Genomic DNA, 6,196 nt, shown 5'->3' with positions numbered 1-6,196 from the left:
GTCATAGAGAGCAAACTTCCATTTGCTGGTTCAATACCTTCAAATGCCTATCGCAACCAGGGTTTGGCCAGGCGAAGCCAAGAATTCGGATCTCAGTCCATGTCTTCCACAGAGGTGGCAGGAGCACAAGTACCTGAGTGATCATCTACTGTCTTCCAAGGCTACCTCAAATTTTAATATACTAAATGACAAATGCAGGTTAATGGCTTTACTTGTGTTTTGGACATATTCATTATATTTATAGATGTTTTACTATTCTGAGTCATGTGTTTACATAGAAATAAATACAATTACCAAGCTTGTGCTGTGGCATAATAGGTAAAGCTGCCACCTGCAGTTTTCCAGATGTGCACCAGTTCAAGTCCCAGATGCTCCACTTCCAATCCAGCTCTCTGCTATGGCCAGGGTAAGCAATGGAAGATGGCCCAAGTCCTTAGGCTCCTACACCTGCGTGGGAGACCCGGAAAAAGCGCCTGGCTCCTCGTTTCAGATAGGCACAGCTCAGGCCATTGTGGCCATCTGGTGAGTGAACCAGCAGATGGAAGATCTCTCTCTCTCTTTCTCTCTCTCTCTCTCTTTATTTGACAGATAGACAGTGAGAGAGAGATAGAGAGAACGGTCTTCCTTCCCGTGGCTCACCCCCAAAATGGCCGCTATGGCCGGAGCTATGCGGATCCGAAGCCAAGAGTCAGGCGCTTCCTCCTGGTCTCCCATGCGGGTGCAGGGCCCAAGCACTTGGGCCATCCTCCACTGCCCTCCTGAGCCACAGCAGAGAGCTGGACTGGAAGAGGAGTAACTGGGACTAGAACCGGCGCCCATATGGGATGCTGGCGCCGCAGGAGTAGGATTAGCCAAGTGAGCCACGGTGCTGGCCCCTGGAAGATCTCTCTCTCTCTCTCTGCCTCTCTGTAACTCTGCATTTCAAATAAATAAATAAATAAATAAATAATTTTTTTAAAAAGGAAATGTGCAAAATTACTTCTAAAAGTTAAGGCTGACCGACTTACTTGGTTTTTTTTTATTAGCTCTTCTTCAGGGTGTCATTTGCACATCCTGGTATTATACAGTGCACACTTCTCATTTCTATCTGAAAAACTACCATCATGATTTAACTATATAATCTACCATGGTCTTCTAGTACCTGAGATTAGACACAAAAATTAAAAAAGACATATTTTTCACATGTTTTCAGCTAGCTAACACATCATTCTATCTTTCAAGATCAATTTAATAATGTCCATGAAGTTGTCATTATTTAATCATTTGACATGACTAATTTCACTCTTTCTATACTCATGCACACCACCCTTCTCTAAATTAAACTTCTTTTGTGATGAAGACCCTATTCCATTCTACCAAGTCATACTGCTTAGATTCTTTTGGCTATTTTAACAAATTATCATGTACTGAAAGGCTTAAAAAGTCACATTCACAACATACTTTACAAGGTTCATGGAATTTTAAAAATGTATTCTGAAGCATTTTCTTAAATTCATGCATTTTTTCATAATATACATTCTCTTTGCACATTTAAAAACACCCTCATATTATGACTTCACAGTTCTTTAAGTCAGAAGTCTGTGCTACCTCAACTGATTTCTGGGCTCCGAGTTTTATAAGGATGAAACCAAAGTGCCTGCGTGACCTTACTGCAAGGGTATGATGCCAAGTTCACTTGAGCAGCTGGGAGAATCCAGTTCCTTGAGGGAACAGTAATAGCAGTCTTCGTTTTCTTGCCGGCTAAATACTTAAGGCTGCCCCAATGTCCCTAGATGAGTTTTTCCCATCCTGATATGGGGCCTTTTACACTTGGAGTTGTACTCTCTTCTGGATAATCTACAATAATTACAAATCCTGAGACTTATATCCTTATTATATCTGCTAAGTCCCTTTTCCTGTGAAATGTAATTTATTCAAAGGTTCCAGGGATTTGTGTGTGGATATCTTTGGGAGCTCATTCTGCCTACCACACATACACAATAAAACCTCTCTCATGTCTTCTTTCAAACTCCTTTTTTGCATTCTGTATTTGATTAGCATGTTTGTCCTGTTTAAACCTATGTCACTATCACATAAACACTTAATAACTTGATTTTAATTAATCTTTGAGCCACCAACTTTCTATATCATTTTTTTTTTTTTTTGCTTTCCAAGTTCTCATGCTAGTCTTTGTAATATTCACTTGTTCTCAGTTTGTTGCACAACTTAGTAAACTTTATTGGCGTATGCGTTATCCAAATCAACCTAAAATTTTGTTCTTCCATATATACAAGAAAATCCGGAATGTAACCATCCTATTACCACATTTATGTGATAGAGAGGTCTTTCAATCCTCTCTTTGATTCAGTTATGAGGAATTCTGTTTTAAATACTTTCTAACTGTGCACCATTTTAAGTTAGTAATTCTTCAAATATTTTCTGTGCCAAATATTCTTATTTAGTTGGGCAAAATAATTATCTCATTTTATTCAATTCTATACTCAATAAGTTCACATTACTATAACTGCTTTCTAAAGGGCAGTTGGTAGAAACCTTGCAGAATGTGGCATCAGGTATGCAAGACTCAGAGGCTAAGACTGTATAATTGAGTTGTTCCTTAGTGTACAGGAGACCAGGAGGCAAACAGTAGATCCTTCTAAGCTATTATTAAGACCACCCATAGAGGTAACTGTGAGAGTTATTTCCAAAAATACACATTAAGAGCAATTTACAACCTAAAAATCACCAGGAGGGTTTTCAACAGCTACAATACATTAGGAGAAATCCTTGTCTTAAATCCTATGCAGTTTAATAACACAGAAAAGGAAATGAACATTTTTAAAAATTATACATAACCCATATTTTTAAAATATTTAGACAGGTTGCTGGCACCTGCAATGGCAGCATCCCATGGGGGCGCCGGTTCTTGTCCTGGCTGCTCCACTTCTGATCCAGCTCTCTGCTATGGCCTGGGAAAGCAGTGCAAGATGGCCCACATCCTTCAGCTCCTGCACCCACGTGGGAGACCTGGAAGAAGCTTCAGGTTCCTGGCCTCAGATTGGCCCAGATCTGGCCATTGTGGCTATCTGGGGAGTGAAGCAGCAGATGAAAGACCTCTCCCTCTGCCTCAGCCTCTGCCTCTCTGTAACTATTTCTTTCAAATAAATAAATAAATCTTAAAAAATTAGATAAGAAAGGCTGGCGCCGTGGCTCACTAGGCTAATCCTCCGCCTTGCGGCGCCGGCACACCAGGTTCTAGTCCCGGTCGGGGCGCTGGATTCTGTCCCGGTTGCCCCTCTTCCAGGCCAGCTCTCTGCTATGGCCAGGGAGTGCAGTGGAGGATGGCCCAAGTCCTTGGGGCTTGCACTCACATGGGAGACCAGGAGAAGCACCTGGCTCCTGCCTTCGGATCAGCGCGGTGCGCCGGCCACAGCGCGCCAGCCGCGGCGGCCATTGGAGGGTGAACCAATGGCAAAAGGAAGACCTTTCTCTCTGTCTCTCTCTCTCTCTCTCACTGTCCACTCTGCCTGTCAAAAAAAAAATAAAAGAAAAAAGAAAAAAAGAAAAAGTTAGATAAGAAAGAAGAAATATGAACATAATGTAACCACTGTTAACATTTTGATGAGTGCATATATGTATCTATATAAAATAATTATACACATATACATGCATATATAATCACTTGGCTTCACTGACCATACCCATTTGTTTACTCCCCAGAGGTGACTCCTTTCAAGTCTTTAAGCCAGAATTTCTTTTTTCTATTTCTTTTTTTAAAAATATTTTATTTATTTACTTGAAAGTCAGAGTTACACAGAGAGAGAAGGAGAGGCAGAGAGCGAGCTGGATTGGAAGCCAGGACTTGAATCAGTGCCTATATGGGATGCCTTTACCTGCTACACCATAGCACCAACCCCCTAAACCAGAATTTCAAATACAACGCTGATCACTTTATTTATTCATGTATCCATACAATACAGTAACTATTTCTTGATTTTTCAATTTCATGCTTTATCTATTGATCACTGACTATGAAAATGAAAATGGAGCTGTTCCTATGTTCCTACAACCTTATCATCACTTATACTCAAATGTCGTATTGTCAACCAAATCAGTAAAGTTGCAGGTTACAAAATAAACATACAAAAGGTAGGGTTTTTTTATTTTTATTTTTATATGCTAATGGTGAACTCTCTGAAAGAGAAATCCAGAAAGAAATCCCACTCACGGGGGCGGGGAAGAGGCAGTACTGTGGTACAGTAGGTTAAGCATCGCCCTGTGGCACCAGCATCCCATATGAGCACCAGTTTGAGTCCAGGCTCCTCCACTTTCTTTTTTTAATTTTATTTTTTATTTGTTTATTTGTATATATTCCCCCGAAAGGGTGCACCATGCCTAGAGGTACTGCAATATAGGGTTGATGTGCGGAGTGGACGGAGCAAGCTCCTATTCCAACTCCCAGCTCCAAAAATCCATTTAATATATTGTCCTTGGATAGAGGACATATCAGATATTAAGCTGATAAGAACAGATACTACACTTGATCTTAGCCAAAAGGCCGAGATAGGCTCCTCCACTTTCAGCCCAGCTCCCTGTTGATGGCCAGGAAAAGCAGCATAAGCAGGCCTACCTGCTTGGACTCCTGTACATGTATGGCAGACGGAGGAAGCCCCTGGCTCCTGGCTTCAGATCAGCCCAGCTCTAGCAGCTGCAGAGATTTGGGGAGTGAATCAGCAGGTGGCAGACTTCTATCTGTCTGTCTCTCCCTCTCTCTCTCTTCAAGTTCTGCCTCTCAAATAAATAAATAAATCTTTAAAAAAAATAAGGAAAGCTCATCTACAATAACCACCAAAAATTAAATATTTAGGAACAGATTTAAAGAAGTGAAAGATCTCTACAATGAAAATTATAAAATATAAGTGAAAGAAACAATCAAGGACACAAAAAATGAAGATATTCCTTGGTTATTAATTGGAGTAATTAATATCATTAAAATGTCTACACTAACTAAATCAATCTACACATTCAGTGCAATCCCTATCAAAATACCAGTGACATTCTTTACAGAATGACAAAAAAAATCCTAAAATTCATATGGAACCACAGATGATCCAGATTAGCCAAAGTGATCTTGAAAAAAAATTAGAAAATAGAAAAACAGGCAAGCTGGACAACCTAGAATATCTGACTTCAAAGCATACTAGAAAGCTATGGTAATTAAAAGAGCATGGTATTTACATAAAAACCAACACATAGATCAATGGAACAAAACAGGAGTGCCCAGAAATTAACCTATGTACATACAGCCAAATGATTTTTGACAAAAATACATTGGAGAAAAGATAATATCCTCAACAAATGGTGCTGGCAAATAGATCTATACCTCTCCCTATATACAGAAATCAACTTGTGGCTGCAATGTGGCATAGCGCATAAAGCTGCTGCCTGAAACACCAGCATCCTCTACGTGCACCAGTTCAAGTCCCAGCTGCTTCTCTTCTGATCCAGCTCCCTGTTAATGTGTCTGGGAAAGTGGGGGATAGCCCAAGTGCTTGGGCCCCTGAACCCACTTGGGAGACAAGGAAGAAACTCCTGGCTCCTGGCTTCACCCTGGCCCAGCTCTGGTTCTTGCTATCATTTGGGGAGCAAACCAGCAGATGGAAGATTTCTCTCTCTGTAACTCTGACATTCAAATAAATAGATACATAAATAAGTCTTTTTAAAAAAAAAATCAACTCACGGTGGATCAAAGAACTAAATTTAAGACCTGAGACTTTGAAGTTGCTGGAAGAAAATGTAGGGGAAACACTCCAAGATATTGGTGTAGGGGATGACTTCCTGGGTAAGACCCCCAAAGCACAGGCAACAAAAGCAAAATTAGACAACTGGGATTATAACAAACTCAGAAGCTTCTGGACAGCAAAGGAAATGATTAATTGAGTGAAGAGATAATCCAACAGAATGAGAAAAAAATGAGAGCTATCTATCCGACAAAGAATTAATATCCAAAATATATCCATAACTTAAAAAAAAAACTCAAAGACAAGAAAAAACAACAAATATTGTTATAAAATGTTCTAAAAAGAAGAAAAACAAAGGGCCAACAAATATAAGAAAAAAATTTTTAAAAGCAGAGGAAGGAAAGAAGGAAGGGAGGGAGGGAGGAAGGATTGAAGGAAAGAAGGGCCAAGCCTGTGCAAAAATAATTTTGTAAAAA

General features: G+C 40.0%; 1 non-coding gene across 1 annotated transcript; it reads right to left on the bottom strand.

Moving 5' to 3' along the window:
* Window positions 1-4,358: 4,358 nt before the first annotated feature.
* On the bottom strand, window positions 4,359-4,549 carry LOC133762681 (U2 spliceosomal RNA). Its single transcript, XR_009866347.1, has one exon. It is a non-coding gene; the product is annotated as a U2 spliceosomal RNA (small nuclear RNA).
* Between the last annotated feature and the right edge of the window lie 1,647 nt (window positions 4,550-6,196).

Source organism: Lepus europaeus, chromosome 6, assembly GCF_033115175.1.
Source record: "Lepus europaeus isolate LE1 chromosome 6, mLepTim1.pri, whole genome shotgun sequence".
Classification (NCBI taxonomy): domain Eukaryota; kingdom Metazoa; phylum Chordata; class Mammalia; order Lagomorpha; family Leporidae; genus Lepus; species Lepus europaeus.
The sequence above is the reverse complement of the archived record's forward strand: the minus strand, read 5'-3'. Positions and strand labels throughout refer to the sequence as shown.